Source organism: Suncus etruscus, chromosome 2, assembly GCF_024139225.1.
Source record: "Suncus etruscus isolate mSunEtr1 chromosome 2, mSunEtr1.pri.cur, whole genome shotgun sequence".
Lineage (NCBI taxonomy): Eukaryota > Metazoa > Chordata > Mammalia > Eulipotyphla > Soricidae > Suncus > Suncus etruscus.
The window spans coordinates 79,069,529-79,088,332 of NC_064849.1; the positions used below are offsets into that span (position 1 = coordinate 79,069,529).

General features: G+C 35.0%; 1 protein-coding gene across 1 annotated transcript in view; it reads left to right on the forward strand.

The window, feature by feature from the left end:
- CDH12 (cadherin 12) overlaps positions 1-18,804 on the forward strand; it is a 1,029,254-nt gene that overhangs the window by 876,854 nt on the left and 133,596 nt on the right. The window lies entirely within an intron of this gene.

The window sequence follows — 18,804 nt, forward strand, 5'->3', positions numbered from 1 at the left end:
TTTCTTTCTTTCTTTCTTTGTCTTCTCTCTTTCCCTTTTTTCTTTATTCTTTATTTGGTTCTCTTTATTTCTTTCTTTTTATTTTTTTCTCCTTTTTTTCCTCTCTTTCCTTTTTTCATTTTCACTTTTTTATATTTTCTGTTTATTCTTCCTTTCTCTAGTTCTTTTTTTCTTTTTCTTTCCTTCCTTTAATTCTTATTCTTTCTATTTCTTTCTCTATTTCATTCTCTTTTTCTCCTTTCTTTTTTGTTTGTCCCCTCCCTCCCTCCTTTCTTTATTTCTTCCTTTTTCTTTGTCTTAACTCCTGAAATGACCAAGAGAAAAAAGTATTCTCAATCCTCTAGCATATTTTGTCACTACTATATAAAAAAATAAAGTTCTGCCACATAAGAAGAGTGCCTAGAAAAGAAAAGCTGGGGTCTTCCTGTCATCCTGGGAAACTCAGGACCCGTTCTGCTTGCATCCAGATTACTGTTTACTTCTAGGTTCTGTGAGTCAATAAAGTCCATTTCTCCCTTAAAGCAGCGTGAGTTATTTTTCTACCACTGGGGGTAGCTGGAAGTGCCCTGAATAATGCATCTCGGATGTTGTCCTGCAAATACCTCCACATTTTCCACATGGCAACTCAATTTAGATAAGTGGTGACCTGGGTGTTAAATGTAAGAATAACTGCTAAGCATCCCTCTTATAGATAGAAAAATAAGCTGAGTGCATAGATTTTTCCTAAACCTGGAATAATCTAGTTCTCTGACAATAACCAGCTATTCTTCTCCTGTGACCGGAGGAGTTTTCATTTGATCCTCCAATGCATTTGGAATTCTTGCCAATCAGATGTCTTTTGATAGTTTAAGATAAAAAGATTTAAAGAAATGCGTCTGAGACTCCTGTCTCTGATGATAATACATAAATGATTGAAAAATAGGGAAATACCAGGAAAGAATATGCATTTTTAATAATGGGAGCTTATTTTAATAACTATATATATATATACTTACATTTAAAGTTTCTTTGATCTGATCTGATTTATATTATTCGGCTTATACATATCTCCGGGAGAGATAACCTGATAATTAGCCACAGATTTTCTTTGTAATGCTTTTATTGCCCGATTGTCACTATCTTCTAAAATAAAAGTAGGGCAATCATGTTGCCAAGCCCATGTTTTTATTAGCACTGTTGTTATTAAGATAATGAATAATTTATTTTTAAATCTCAAATATGGGACTAGTGATTTCTACCATGAAATATTCTCTCTCTGATTTTATTGCACAAAGTGAGATCTCATTAACTTTCTCCCTACTGGACAGTGAGATAATTGGAGCCAAACATAAAGTTTACAAAATTGTGTTTTTCGTGTACTTCTGGATATAGTTACTCTTTTTTTTTTTTTTTTTTTTTTTTTTGCTTTTGTGGGTCACACCCATTGACATTCCTGAGTCACCCCTGGCTATGTGCTCAAAAATCCCTCCAAATTTGGGGGACCATATAGGGATGCTGCGAGGATGGAATCTTGGTCTGTCCTAGGTTAGCATGTGTAAGTTAAATACCCTACCAATTGTGCCACTGCTCCAGCCCCAGTATGTTAATATATTTCACATAAGTTTTCTATGCAAGTAATGTAGGACCACTCTGGACTTGTGTAGCGTCTTAAATCAATCAACGGGCTAATCTCAACAAATAAAATCGCAGAAGAGGTATTAATAAAGTCATTACATCTTTGAATGATAGAAGTAAAGAAGATAACGAAAGAGCATACATGGCTAATTAGAAGCTTCTTTAGAGGCCATCGCGTGGCCATGATGCACTAACAGGCTCCATCTCTGTTACTCGAGCAAGCTTGGAGGCTTGAGGAGGTTTTACTTTATTGCTACTATTCATTCTATGCCTTTATGAAAGAGCATAGAAAAATACATGGGCCCCAAAAGAAAGAAAGATCAATCTTTTTTCTTTTACTTTTCTTTTGATTTTTGGGCCACACCCTGGTGCGTGCTCTCAGTGGTTACTCCTGGCTCTGCTCTCAGAAATCGCTCAGGCTTGGGCATCTTATGGGACGCCTGGGGCTCGAAGCTACATTGTCCCTGTGTCAGCAATGTGCAAGGCAAATGCCCTACCACTGTCGCTACCAGTTTGATCCCAGAAAGCATTATTCTTAAACACTAAATTAAGAAAATCTTAAAGTATGAGAAATTTCTGCTAAAATGCAAGTACCAGCATACTGTTCCTGACACCACAGTTTATCCCCTGAAGCCACCGCAGGGCATTTTCCCTGGGTGTGGACAGGGAACCACACCCAGTGACACTCAGGACTCACCCCTGGCTATGTGCTGAGAAATCGCTTCTGGCTTGGGGGACCATATGGGAAGCTGGGGGATCGAACCATTTTCCTTCCTAGGTTAGTGTGTGCAAGTAAATGTCCTACCACTTGTGGCACTGCTCTGGCCCCAGGATATTAATATATAAAGGATGCCATCTGGAATTTTCCTAGATAGGACACCAAAAGGGAGGAGAACACCCAAGGTAGCCTTTTTTCAAGGGGAATTAATTGCAGATAAAGAAGGTTGTAGGAAAAGTGGGCTTAGGAGATGAAAGGTTGCATTCTGCATTTCTTCCTATACCTATGTTCTTTTTTATTCTCTCTCTGTCTCTTTGTCTTTGTCTCTGTCTCTCTCTCTCTCTCTCCCCTCCTTTGGAGAGGCAATTGCTCTGCTCTGTTGCTGGTTTGAGGGTTTACTCCTGAGCACCAATATGTCAGGTGACCTAATTCAAGCTGAGTGCACGTGACTGAGTTTTTTCTTATATGTGTGTGTATGCATGAGTTTGTGCTGTATTGTGTGTGCACGTTTTGCTCCACACTTGGCTAGTATTCAGGTCTAACCCCTAGCTTTGTACTCAACAATCATTTCTCTGTTGGTGTGGGGAGACCATAGGTGGAACCAGGAAATAAAACCTGGGTCTGCTACATGCAAGATAGGTACCCTACCTGCCTGCACTATCCAGCCCAAGATTTTCCTTTATATGCCTCTGTAAAGAGAGCTTTTCTTGTCATACACCAGCTACTGTGTCCCGATAGGCCCCAGAACTAAAGGTTAAGATCTTTTGTTCTTACCCACTAAAAGGTAGCAAAACCTATAACTTGCATTCACCAGATTAAACATAGACTTTATCAGAGTGAATTATATGGAATCTGCAGAGCCATTAGCATGAAAAACAGTTGCTTATTACATGCAGTTTGCACCTGAGTTTGGTCTACTTGTTATGCAGCTTATAGTGATTTTATCAGTTACAATTATTTATTGTGGAACTCTCATAGAAGTTTCCTTTGAGATGTAATCTCCAAATAGCCAGTTCTTTTGACAGCTGTTACTGCTTGCTCTTCACTCGCTGTCCCATACTACGATCCTCACTCGCCTATTCAATTACCCTCCTTAAGTTACAATAGTAGCTAGCTCTCATTTAATCTGCAGACTTCTATCACTATCGTCTTTCCATACAGACATCTCAGGACCCACAACTAAAGAAAGAAACACCAAAGAAACAATCTATCTGCACAACTAGTTAAAACAGGAAATAAATTATTTTTAAAGACTTCAGTTAACTGAAATGGTATCAACACAAAATCACTTAATTTCTATCGGATGATTTGTATTAACTAGTTTGATTTTCTTAAAGTTCCTATTATGATACTCAACCTGTATAATTGAGAAAGCAGACATGGGGGCATTTTATTCTGAATGTTCCATGTGTTTGGGAAGAACATACATATATATTTATATATACATATATATAATACACACACTCACACACACACACGTATATCTCTATATATCTATATCTATATATATATAGATATATATATAGATATTATATATATAGTCTGGCATTGATGAGAAAAAGGAATGGCATTCGTGCACTGAAATGTGAAAATAAATTTCAAAGCCAGGAAGAACAGCAGATCTTTCACCCTCCATTTTTACTAGGACCCTGATGTGGAGACTTTGGGTCCTCACCATGAGCTTGATGAGGGAGGATGCGACTGGCATCCTTCGGTTAGCACCTGGGATATAAAGGTGGGACAGAAACCTCGCACACTCGGAGGAATCATATTTTTTCCAACTTGAAATTGTTTCAGCAATCATACACTTCTGAGCTATTTCCATCAAGCTTACCATTGCATGACACAGATTACCCAAGAGCCCACCTGCAAGCCCCTTCCTTTTCACCAGCACAGAAGCAAATTCCACTTTATGCACTTGCTTGGCAGTTTCACATCTAGTCTCCACTTAAATCTCACCCAGTGCTCTCGAGATTAGTGAGAAAATCGTGCCCTTGTTTGCCTTTCTTTCACTATCTGGGTTACTGGTTGTGTATTCTATCTTGCTCAGCTTAGAGCCTCCCATGGCCCCACCTACCAGACCTTCTCACATGCTTAACACATAAAATCTCTTTAGCAGTAATATTTGCTATCTTTTTTAAGATTTAACTTTTACCTGCTATTTTTTGTAAAACCCCAACATTCCCTGTTATTTCTTCAATGTTGTCAGCAGCTATTATTTTGCATGCACAACACTTCTAGTGATTTTTCTTAATGGTAGAACCAGGCTGCCATTGACAGCCTCCAAATAATTAGTAATAACTGTATTGAGTTAAGTTACATAGCCATACAATAGCCAATTGATTTGTAGTAGCTTGTTAATTAACTTTGCTCTGCTGCTATTTTTGGGGGGGGGGGGGTGTGTGGACAAACTCTCTGCAAACTGATAACATTGTTTCTTTTGAAAAATATAATATCTTTAAGCACCATGATCACAAAAGTGTTTGTAGTTGGGTTTCTGTCATATGAACACCCCTTAAAACATTGTTCCTTTTTGCTGTTGTTGTTTGTTTTTTCGGTTTTGGTTTTTGGGTCACACCCGGCAACGCTCAGGGGTTACTCCTGCCTCTATGCGCAGAAATCGCTCCTGGAAGACTCGAGGGACCATATGGCATGTCAGGATTCGAACCACCGTCCTTCTTTCTGCATGCAAGGCAAACGCCTTACTTCCGTGCTATCTCTCCGGCCCGAAACATTTTTTCTTACCATTAGCAGAGTACCTGGAGAGAAAGCGGAGCTGAAAGAAGTTTGTAGATGCAATGTAGAAATAAAACTGATAAATTGTTTCTTCTTTTTGAAAAATAGTATCTTTATTTACACACCATGATTACAAACATATTTGTAGGTGGGTAAAGGTCATAAAAGAACTCCCCCTTTTGGAACATTGTTTGTTACTAATGGCAGAGTAGCCTGTAGAGGAAGCAGAGCTGAAGGAAGTGTGTAGATGCAATGTAGCAATATCAGGAGCCGAGGGGAACACTGGACACATCTCCAGACTCTAACCAACCGTGGCACAACGTCTGTTACTCTGTCATCTAAGTAGATTTAATAAGCATATAGAAATGAGTATTCCCTTTGAGGGGTCCGCAAGAGAGCCAAAACCAGCCAAAGGGTTCGACTCAGTAAATCACGGAAGGACAACAGAGTCAGAACGTGACTCATCTGTGATTATTATTCAGCACCTCTTAACACCTTCGCTTTCCCCTGGAGAGTCAGGTGAGGAGAGGAGCATTTCAGAGTTGTCTAGTTCTCTCATATATGCTGTCCCTATTTATTATTCTGTAGCTAATAAGGTGCTTGCCTAGCTTATAAAGAAATGTGTCAGAAACCTCATTTTCCTTCCCTTTCCCCCCCCCCCCCACAAAGCATTACAGGGACTTCAGCATTTTGCTAAGTATATGAAAAACACAAGTCCGTGAATGAATAAAACTGGCAGGAATTCTTGAAGGAATAATGGAACTTGCGAAAGTTTTGGCCCTGTTGCTTCCCTAGCTTTGTGTAATGTGATATATACACATGCACACATGCAATATACATGCGCACAAGCATATATGTAATATGTATGCACATGCATGCATACATGTATGTATCATGTGTATACATATACACATATAGAGAGGACGTTTTCTATTTCAAGAAGAACTTTATGAAAATGTAATGTTAACCCCCCCCCTTTTTAGTTTTTTTTTTGGTGGTGGGGTAGATATTTAAATGACAAATGGTGTGGAAAATTTTAGATGAAACATTTGGCTTCAAACTGGAAAAATGTGACCATTGGAATAACTGGGAAAGAAAAGTTTAGGTCAGGGAAATTAGAAAAAGCAAAATACTGCTCAGACAGTCTGTTGACTGGAGAAGGCAGTTATAGGGGAATATCTCAGGAAAATGGCTCAAAAATATATGCAGATCTTGGCAATTGTGGTTACTTTGCAAAAGTTCTAAAAGCTGAAATTAGAAAATCATATATAGGCAACTGACTTCATGTAGTAATTTTCTAATTTGCCACGAGAAAAAAGAGTTTCTGCAGTAAATGATTTTTGTCTTACTGAATAAAGCCAGACCAATAATCTATATGAAGTGTTGAGCAAAGTCCATAATAAAATTAAGATGTGAACATTAAAACTGTAAAATTATTATCTTATTTCTTGTTAATAAAACTTCTTTTTTATATTGCCTTATCATGTGTGGATTTATTGTGTGGCATATAGTTTAAGCCAAAAAATTGAAAAAGCTACAAAGCCAAATCATTAAAAATTGTCAAAATTATTTTTTAACTCAATTCTGTATTTATTGATACACACTTAAAACTATTTTATTTATTTATATATCTTTTATCCCTCAAGATGATATGATAGAGTGTTCATTTTATTGATTGTACTAATGCATACTTCATTGGTCTTCCATGTAATTCACTTGTGACATTTACGTAATTGAGTAGGGAAGGGTGTCTCTATGTTCTCATCTCTACTGCATTATTCAATCTCCGCACATTAGTTATTCCCAGGTGAGAGATATAGCACAGGGCCGTGTATGAAGGAACCTGTCTTGTATGTGACCAACCCTTGTTCTATTCCCATCATCACCTTTTGTTTGAGCACTGCCAGAAGTGATGTCTGAGCTCAGAGAGAAGAGCAACCTTTCAAAATGAACTGTGAGGTTTGCCCTCCAAACACACACAAAAGCACACTATTATAATTTATAGACGGGAGCAGTATGTTTTTGTTGTTGCACTATTTTTTTTCTTTCTATTTCTAGTTTTGATTTCTTTTGAGAATCCTAACACCCTAGAACTGTAGGGTTTCCATAATTATTGTTTATAATTCTAATTTTGTCTATTGTTTTCATTCCCTTTTAATTTCTTTCTTTCTTTTTCTTTCTTTCCCTTCTTTTATCTCTTCCTCCTTCATTCCTCCTTTTTCCCTCCTTCTCCCTTTTCTCCCTCCTTCCCTCTCTCCCTCCTTCCCTCTCTCCCCCTTCCTTCCTTCCTTCCTTCCTTCCTTCCTTCCTTCCTTCCTTCCTTCCTTCCTTCCTCCCTCCTATCCTGTCTTTTTCAGGGGGAGTGGCACATTCATTGGTTTAATATCTGTATATAAATAATATGATATTATATAATACATTATATGATAAGATATAATGTATTATAATCCTCTACAATATCACATAATATTATGTAATATAATATGTGTATAATTTTAATATATAGTATCAATATCTGTAACTCATTAGTAACTCTTGGATCTGTACTCAGGGAGCATTCTTCCATGGTTGTCAGAGAACCCTTGCACTGTCAGGATCAAACCCGGATAAACTTCCTATGCAAAACATGGTTTTTACCTAGTGTACTATCTGTGGTTTGGGTCCACAAATCATGTTTTCTACCATAGATTGCATTTTGCTGTTTATTTGGTAGATAACATACAACTTACTTCCTTTGAAAGACAATTTTGAGATTTTGTATGATGCACAGAAAAGAGCACAAACACTATGATACTCGTGCAATATTGGCCTGTATGCAAAATGTAGGTCATAAAACCTGCAAAGACGATAGAAAAGTTTAATACTGCAATAAAGACGAGCTGAGAGTTGGGGTGAAAGGAAAGCTCACCCAAATTTAATATAGAACTAGACTCTATTTTTATTCATAGTACATGAATGTAAGTGGTATATTTGAACTGTGATATTGATGATTTACATAAATAATACATTTTATATTTATATTATAAAATATCTTTTTTATTTTTCTTAGTTTCATTTTCTAGAATTATTTTGCAGGCCTCCATTGTGTTTGAGTTTGGATTTGTTTCTTAGTAATTTCCCCAGCTACATATATATGTATATATATTTTTACCTTTGCGAAACTTATTTTGTGTAGTTTATTCATGTTTTGGACTATAGCTCCTAGGAAACTAGGAGGGTTAATATTTAATATTTCTAGCAAAAGAAAAAACAAAAATGTTTGGCAAAGAACACTTCTCTTGAAAATCAATGCATAATCGCAGATTTCACACTGTAGAATTATTCAACATTAAGTTTTTTTAAAATAATACCCTAGCTTGTTTTTTTTACAGTTTTAAAATTTAAACACCATGATTACAAAGTTATTAAAGATTGAGTTTCAGTCTTACAATGTACACCACCCTATATCCAAAACGTTTCCTACCACCAATGTCCAATGTCGCAGTTTTTCCTCCTACACTGTCCCCTGCCTATGGGGCATACATTTTGTTCCTCCACTTCTCTCTCTGTCTCTCTCTCACTCTCTCTTTTCTCATTTTTCTATTTCAGATGCTGGGGTTTGAAATATTGTTAATTTAGGTATACTGTACATAGCATTCATACTGTACATAGCTGCATCTCTTCATTGTATTGTTCATTGGTATTTTCATTTGTTGCTTCATTTTTTTTGTTTTGTTTTTGTCCTAACAACTTTTTTTAAATAGTTTTTATTGTGACCAAAGAGTGAATAACAGATCTTTCACAGTAGTATTTAAGGTACATAATGACAATGAATCATGGCTATTCCCACCACCAAGGTTGTCCTCCCTCCATTCCTTTTCCCAGCATGTGTCCCATATCTCCCCTTTGAACCTCGGAGTGCTAGTGAAATTGTTCCCCTCTCTGTATAGCTTGTTGTAGATAGGGTATTGATTCTGTTGTTGACTTTAGGTTTGATGTTTAAGTCGGATAATTTTTTAATTTCACTCAATTTTAATAAAGCTGTTTGATCCTGGTACCATTCATTTTTATTTTTCCCCTCAATTCATGTGACAGCACAAGATAATTCTGTGGTTCTTCTGGAAGAAGACAAAGAAAGGAAAAGGAAAAAAGAAGAAAAACATAACAGAAAAAGATAACAACTACCAAAAAAATAAAAAGCACCTAGCAGCAAAAATCACCAAATAACCACAATAGTGAAAAAGAAAGAAAGAAGGAAAAAGAAAGAAAAAGGAGGAAAATAAAAAAGAAGAAGAAGAGAAAGGAAATTAAAAAAAAAAAGGAGTGTGGTGTGGCAAGGTTTTGTGCCCCCCCCCCTTTTTTTTGCATAGGCACAATAAGAGCTGGGAAGTAAGAAAGGGAATTTCCTTGGCCTAAGAGATTCAGAGTTTTTCTGCCCTTGAAGCATACTGCCATGGGAACAACTACTGGCTCTGTACAATTTCATTACCACATCCCAAGTTCCTTTTTTGTGGTGCCAGGAAACTTTCAGTTTGTGGATGATAAATCAGGCCACTGTAGATTGAGATCTTGGTATTTGCACAAGTCATAGGACAACGTCTTGGATAAAGTCTTTATAGTTATAGAAACTTCTATTCCATCATAGTTGTTGTAATCAGTCTTCCTGTAATAAGTGGTCTTGGTTTTTGCCTAAGCAAAAGTTCTAACTCAGTCTCCTTTGTTAAAGTCGAGCCTCTGTAATTAGAAATTTTGATCTTTGTACAAGTCCTAGGCTACAGTCGAGAGTAGAGTTTTTGTCTTATTGGTCCCTGGATAAGTTCTGCCCAGTCATGGTTGTCAAAGTCAGTCTTCTGTAGTTACTAGCGCTTTTGGTTTTTGCACAGATCAAAGGACCATATGTTTCTGATTTCCTACTTACCCATTAGGTGATGTGAATATTGGACAAGCTACTCTTAGATCAAGTTGTTTGTCATTTCTCTCATTGTTGGGATGTCATATCAAAACTGGCGCAAGTTGGTGCCAGAGCAGTGTTATAAATTTCCCAGTGGAATTTGGTTCCTGGGGTTGTTGCAGAGATCCTATACCAGTTCTATATCTGGGATCTGTTAGGTTTGAGGTTGGACTAACACTGTCAATTTCATGGAGACTAAGTTATGTCCACATAACACCATGTTCGGGGGTGGGAGGCTACCCTGTGTTATAAAAAGTATGAGTTCTTTTCCCCCTAGAAGATAAGATCTTGTTTCTGTGTAAATGGTTTTCACTTTTTCACTGTGCCTGTACAAAAGTGTAAGGTGTCATATTATATTGCTGGTGCTATTGCGGGTGAGATAAGAAGGCTACACAGTTTCTGTGAAAGAGCTTCATTTTGACTTAGCATTTATATTTGTTTAGAAAATGCAAGACCAAACAGTTGTATGAACATTGAGTAGAAATAAAAAATAATCAGATTTAAACACCAAATCCAAAGGCAACTACAACAGAATTGATACCCAATCTACAACAAGCTAGACACAGAAGGGACCACTTATATTAGCAGCTCGGGAGGCAAATGAGGCAATATTGGATGCATGCAGGGAACAGGGGTGAAGGGAGGACAACATTGGTGGTAGGAATGCGCCTTATACCATGTCACTTTGTACCTAAAATACTACTGTGAATGATATGTAATCCACTTTGGTCAAAATAAAAATTAATAATAATAAAAAAGAAAATGCAAGTCCACGTTTCAATAATGCAGATGAGTGAAATTTCATAGGGCAAAAGGAAACATAAAGGAGTCAATAATCCTTATTAATTTAAATTTTTGTTTGTTTTTTGTTTTGTTTTTCGGTCATGCCCAGAGATGCTCAGGGGTTTCTTCAAGGGTATGTGCTCAGAAATCGCTCCTGGCCTGGGGGGACCATATGGGATTGCCAGGGAAACCAACCCAGTCTGTCCTAGGGCTAGGGCAGGCAAGGCAGACACCTTACCACGTGCACCACCGCTTCGTCCCCAAAATATTTGCTTTATTGAAATTATTTTTATAGATTTTATGTAGACATATCTTCATCTCTTGAACCAGTTATTTAAATGCAACTAGTGGGTAATATATCACTTTTAGTTACATAAATATAGTAATAAATGTATTTTATCATTAAGTTCTATAAAAGTGATAGTGATGAGGCCAGATACATGATGCAGCAGGAGGCTTGATACTGGTACCATTCATGCAGCTCATGAGCATGCAGCTCCACCCCAGACAGATCCCCAGCATCCCATATGGTTCCCCAAGCCAGGGAGCAATTTCTGAGCTCATAGCCAGGAGTAACCCCTGATCATCACCAGGTGTGGCCCCCAAAGAAAACAAACAAAAACAACAGGAAAAAACATACTATCATTACTCTTAGACCAATGATGACTGTTAGTTGTAATAAGCATTCAGAGATGTTTTTCTTCTCACTATTTTCTGTACCAAATGACAACTATTCACATTTTTATGCATCCCTTAGTTGTTATAAATAAATTTATATTTAAATATTTTATATTTATAGTTATAAATAATTTAGAAATTATTGAAAGCATATTCAATTAAATGGTAGTCTTTTTGAAAATGTTATATAATTTATAAGTGGTTTTGAGGTGCTGTGTATCCTGGCAGCCTGAGGCGTGCTAGAATCAACCTCTCATAGAAACTAAGTATGACTAGACTATGTAGATAGAGTTAAAACTAATTAAGAAAATAGTCAGACTAATATTTGAAAATTTTCCCTATGCATATAGTAATTTCTGATTAATTATGATCTTTTATGCCAGACTTAGAATGAAATATAAGAGGAAGAAGTAAAAAAAATACTTGATCAAGCTAACACAACATGACCTAAAATGATTATGTAATCTTTTATAAATTAATGATTTGGAAGAGCTATTAGTTATTTGTTCTATGAATTGAAATGTTAATAAATAGTAAACATTGGGATAGGTTTACTTGAAATAGTATCTAATCTATCAAGATTTTTTTATAAATAACAGACACTAAATAATGTCTGCTCTTTCTTTAATAGATATTTGGGTATAAAAATTATTTAGATAACAACTAAAGGTGTATATATTCTAAGGTTTATGGTAATTAATATTTTGAGAGAGGAGATGACAAAATAAGTATCATGACTTAATAACATAAATCATTGCTATGGCAACTTAATTAACTTGTGTGATTGTTTCTTGTTTTTTGGGCCACACCTGGTTGGCTCAGGGCTTTCTCCTAATGCTGTACTCAGGGATCACTCCTGGCAGTGCTCAGGGAACCATATGATGTGTGAGGAATGCAAAAACAGGTCAGCCACATGCAAGACAAGCACCTAATTTGCTATCCTGACTCTGGCTAAATTAACTTTTATTAATCATTCAAAGTAAGTTTGTTAGGGACATATCAAAAAGTATTCTATTCACATAGTTGTATAAAAATGTTCCGTAACTTCAGTACACATTTTATGCCAAAGCTCTTAGTCTTTTAATATTTATAATCTATATAAAGAATATTTCATATAATTCTGTAATGAGGGTAAAATGAGTTATAATGAGAAGAATAATGGATCAAACTTAAATATTATAGTAAGCATTTAGCTCTTGGTATGATTTCTGACAATATAGTTAATAAAATTTAAATTTAGACTAGTGGCTGTATCATTAATAATTATTATTGCTAATCTCTATTTTTGAAGTTAAACTTGCAAATAACTTTTTTGTACAATAGATTTATCTTGTTTTTATTTCTTTGAAAACATATTTACCTAGGCTACTGAAATCCTTTATTCAAATACACCTATTGGACTGATATCAAATAAACTCAAATACTTGAGATACTGAAATTGAAATTTTTGAGTATAAACTTTTTATATTGTCCTTTATATCTCTTAACAATGTGGTAAATGTTTTGGAAGGCACATTGATGGTTATGGAGATGCATAATTTTCACAAAATAGTAGTTATTAATAAGAAAATAGAGTATACATATATAATTGTTCCAATTTGCAATACGAGACTCTAGACAAGTTTAACTTTTCTTTCATTAGGGTTTTGGTTTCCTGTTCCAGAATTTATTTTATTGAATAATATCTTATTTAAACTTTATGTGACACTATGCTAAGTTCTCTGTCTATAATAAGAGATGAAAAGATAAATTAGATTTTCGTGGCTTTTATGAAATCTAAATATCTGCATCACAGTAATATGAGTTGATATCTGAAGACACTAAGTAAAACTTGTGACACGACATAAGCAATATGAAAAATAATCTTCATAAAGTTATATACAAAGTCACATTGCTTTTCACTGTAAAATTTAGATATTCATGGCTAGAGAATCCTAGAGAACATAAAGTTTAGGAGGAAAGAACCCCTGTGTGAAAATAAAGACTGATTAGATTCTGGAGATGAAAAACTCTACGTGGTAACAGAGAAATAAAAAAGTCCTGAATAAAAAGACGAGTAATAAAAAATAGATTGGTCGAAGAAATTGGACCACAAAGAAACATTTTTGATAATAAATTAGTTCTCATTTTTTAAATCTTATTAATTTTTCATCCCATGATCATATTCAAGTTAGATGTTACTATTTCCCCCTCATTCTTCATGACGCACAACCAGCATTCAACTTGACTTTATTGTCCATTTGCCTAATATTTTTTATGGAATTTTCATTTCTATTCCCTACATGGCATGACCGCATGTTTAAATTCCTTCTGTAATTGCCTTCCCCAAATAAACCAACCTTTTGATTAATTAGGATCAGTTAAGCAGTTGTTGAATATTCAAAACAGTACTTTTACTAAATAAGGTCATACCTGTCATTAAGCAAGAACTTGTCAAATTTAAAAATTTAGTAAAAATATCAAAGCTATTATAAAACATTAAGTGGTCTATAATCTACTCATCTTTTCTGCATTATAATGATGTTTTCTGTTTTATAATGAGTATTTAAGTCTATTAAAACATTTGGTTGATATCATAGGAAAATAAGAGGCATTTTAATTTATTGGATTAAGATGACTTGAAATTTTAGATCATAGATTTTAAAAGTTGTAATGCTGATAGTTTAGATATACAATGTTATTGCATGATGATTTAAGTGGGTTCTTAAATTTTTACCTTATTATTAATTTATTTTTTATTTTGGTTTTGGGGTCACACCCGGCAGCACTCAGGGTTACTCCTGGCTCCACCCTCAGAAATTACTCCTGGCAGGCTTGGGGATTATATGGGATGCCGGGATTGGAATCAATGAACTGCATGCAAGGCAAAGGCTTTACCTCCATGCTATTTCTTTGGCCCACCTTATTATTTTTGATTTTTGGGAACACCTAGCTGTGGTCTGAACAATTCAGAATTTCTTTTATATGGGTCACTATTGGTAGATTTTGGAGGACCCTATGTAGTGGTGGCCTTGAATCCAAGTCACTAGTATGCAAGGAAAGCAGTCTTAGTGTGCTCTCAGTGTCTAATTTATGTTATTTTTCTATTGTCCTTGTAATTGGGTTACACCTGGCAGCACTGGGGATTCCTGGTTCTGTGCTCAGAAATTGTTCTTGAGGGATTGGAGCGGTGGCACAAGCGGTAGGGCATCTGCCTTGCAAGTGCTAACCTAGGATGGACTGCGGTTCAATCCCCCAGCATCCCATATGATCCCCCCAAGCCAGGAGCGATTTCTGAGTACATAGCCAGGAGAAACCCCTGAGTGTCACTGGGTGTGGCCCAAAAAGCAAAAAAGAAAAGAAAGAAAAAAAAAAGAAATTGCTTTTGGCAGGCTCAGGGCACCATATACAATATAAGATGCCCGGGATATAAAGCTGGATTGACACTTGGCCTCGTGCAAGGCAAATGCCCGTCCAGCTTTGTTATAGTTCTGCCCTTTATTATTATTATGATGATGATGATTATGATTATTTTGAGACATGTGGTACTGGATTAAAATATATTTTAAGATCAAGAAAAGATAAACTTGTCTTAGAAAGGACAAAATCTGAAAATGTAAAAATATGTATGGATAGCAAGCTTGAACAAATAGACAGACTCATTGACATTACTACATTTCAGACATTTAACATTGTAAAAAAGTGTATTGTAAATTGATAATGTGTGTTAGTTGTAAAAATTTTCATTTATTTTTGCTCAGCATAATTTTTCTAAAAAGTATCAATGCAAAGTCTTGACTTTAAATAGATAAAAATGCATTTCATTTTCTACAGTTTATAAAAGAATTGGTAAATATCTGCTAAAAAATTATTTGGTAAAAAAAATTTGGTAATAGAAAACTTAAAACAACAGCTTACATCTAAGGGGAAAAATACACTTTTTAAATTAAGATTAAAGGTTTTATTTAATAGAAATAATAAATATAATAAAATACATCTCATATAATTACTTAAAAATAGTAAATAGAGCTGCCTTGTCAATTATTCTGTGAAGCAGCAAATTTGGATATTACTTGTAAAACTGCTTTAGAGAAATATTTACACCCAATCCAATAATAGAAATTTCATTGTTCCCATATATTGGTTGTATGTGACTTTGAAAATCTACCCTATGGCATTCTCAGAACTTGTGAAATTGTTTATATGTAAATATGTGTATGTATTTCTTGATGATGTTATTGACAGCAAAAATATCAAAACAATGACATTGTGTTACTGAAGAAAAAATAAAGCAAAAAACTTGTATCAGGGTAAAATTTAATCGAAAGGGCCAAATATACAATAAAACAGATAACTAAGACACTTGCAATTGAAAGTCAAGTTAGACTGCTGGTACTCCATAGGATTCTCTAAGCCCCCCAGGAGTGATCCTTTAGTTCTGAATCAGCAATGAATGATCTGTGTGCATTGCTGAGTATGACTCAAAAATTTACAGAAAAACAAATAATTTATTGTCAAAGGTGATTTTGAAGCTTGTAAAAAGTGTACCAATAATTTTACCCTAATTTATAGTTTACTGTAATTTACTCTAATTTATAATTTACCCTAATATATAGCTCAAATGTTCTAAATTTCAAAAATAAATAAAACCAATAGGATAATGACACCATATGGAAACACTTAATTGTATTTATGTTAACTCTAAAGCCAAAAGAAAACCTAATAAATATATTGTATATTAGTTTTGTATATCAATTTACAAAAAATATTTTATATAGGATAAACTAAAATTTCTTATCATTACTTATAAGGTAATATTTAGAGTTATAACCCACTTACTAGATGTATTAAAAATAAAATTTGGGCACGTGGGGACTGAGCTATAGCACAGCTGATAAAGGTTTACCTTGCAAGTGGCACATTTGGGGTTGATCCCCAGCATCCCATATGGTCCTCTGAGTTTCCCAAGAGAAATTTCTGAGCTAAGATTCAGGAATAACCCCTGAGAACTGCCAGGTTTGGTCTAAAAAAAAACAAACAAATAAAAAATTAGGGGACCAAAATCATAGTTGAGCACATAGCACATTTGCTTTCTATCAACTGACATGGATTTGATCCCTGGTACCCCCATATGTTCCCCTGAGCACTGCCACGAATGATGCTTGAGTACAGAGTACTCGAGTCAGAGTGTATATCACCCAGAAATGCTTTGTGTTTACCACGTTCGGTTTATAAAGTTGATTATGACAACCTGAAATTTTTAAGGGTGAAAGGAAAAAAGTGATTACACCAATTTGGAAAGACCTGCCATGGCATGTTTATTTATGGAATAGCTCCTGAAATGTTATATACATCTAGAAAAATGTATTTTCTCTCTTAAGTATTTTTGTTAGGAATCTTTATTTTCAGTATTTTTTATAAATGTTATTCTGTCTTTCTTAAACCTTTCTTATGGAACTAATCTTGAATTCAATAAACCAAATTTTTACCAGTATGTTTATAACAATGTTTGTAAAATTATATATGTATTTGAAACATTATATAATATGTATTCTATATTTTAATTAAAACAAACATGTTTATTGAAATATGTTTATAGTTTATACATATTATATATTATAATGTTTGTATGTTATATTAATAAGTTATATATTAACACATTATATATAACTACATACCTAAATATTATAAATATGTAATTATACAGTAGAATTTTATTATATTTCATATAATATTACAGACTTAATATATATGTTTTCAAGCTGTACTCAATGATATTCAGGAGTAACTTTTTGTTCTGTGCTCAGAAATCACTCCTGGCATTCTTTGGGGACCATATGGGATATCAGGATTGAACCTGGGTTGACCACATGCAAAGTAAACCCTTATTTACTCTAGCCCCTATAAGGTTTTACAATTCCCACACCAGAATCTATTTCCACCACAGTCCATTGGGTCTTTCTCCAAGGAACTGTCAAATCCTGATGATTTCAGTTACACTTTCTGAGTTTCTCTTTTCTTACTCTGTTTCTATTGAATTTTGTGGGTTCCTTGTGCTCCTGGATATTAGTTCCCGGTACATGTGTAAATATCCTATTCATCAGCTTCCCCTTTTGTAATTTCATAAATTATAAAACCTTCCTCTATAGTACAAGACTTTTATTTAATCCTATTTGCTTATTTTTACCTTGTTTGCAATAGGTTTTAAATAATATTTTCTAGAATAATACCACACTCCCTAGGGGCTCTTTTTGCAGTTTTTAAATTTTCTTGCTATAAAGCTAGTGAAACAAAGCTCTATGATTTTTGTGTGTGGTTTTGTTTTATGTTTCAACCACACCAGTCAGTGCACAAAGTGTTACTCCCAGCTCTGGTCAGGAATCTTTCCTGGTGGGCTCAGGGATCCATTTGGAATGCAGGGATGGAACCCAGTCTGATCAGGAGCATGGCAAACAACCTACTCGCTGTCCTCGCTCTGACCCTTGTGTTATTATGTTATTTTTATAAACTGTTCATGAGAGCTCTGTGATAAGAGTATTGGCTATCATATTTTATAACATTTCTTTGGTAAGGTTTCTTTTAAATTAAATAAGCATGGATAATTGTCTGTCGTTGATGGTGAAGCATTAAGCCCTGGCTTATGACCTGAGGTCAACACTCTTAACCCAGTTCTAAAGGGAGGAATGATGTCGAGTTTCCTGTCCTCAGTATGAATTTGCTCCCAAGGAAATGCATTGTGTAACTTGATCTAGATTATTTCCAGGATCCTTTTAATTTGGTTGTAGACAAGTGTCTCCACCATGGAAACAAATAGAGAACCACCATTTGATGCAAGTGGCTTCCCTGGTATGGGGTGTTCTGTCTTTCCCACTGATCATTGTTTTATGAAGGAAGCACCTTTCTACCTTTGCCTTCACTGCTTTTACATTCCCCTACATGTTGTACTATTTCTTCTGCCCTTGAAGTAGCCATTTCTAAATGTTTGTGAATTTTGAGTCACAATTTTGTTCTTATCTTAATATACATCTTGAATCTTTCCTTGAATTATGCCTATTTTCTCTTTCCAAAATTATTCTCTTAGTATCATTCCTGAATCCTGTCTTTGGCCTTCAACCGCAGGTTAGGCTAAATGGTTTCTGAAAACACACATTAGAATGATTTATTTATGCTTGAACTTTTACAATTAACTGGAAAGTTAATGATTAAAACTGTTCTAACACATTTCAAGTGCAGTGTAAATGAAATATCTGCTAGCAAGATATTGATGACTCAAAAACAGGATGAAGAATGTAATGCAGGGCAAGGTTGCTAACAGGCTTTCAAAGGGTGGAAAACAGGGTATAGAGGACACAAAGGCAAACCTTAT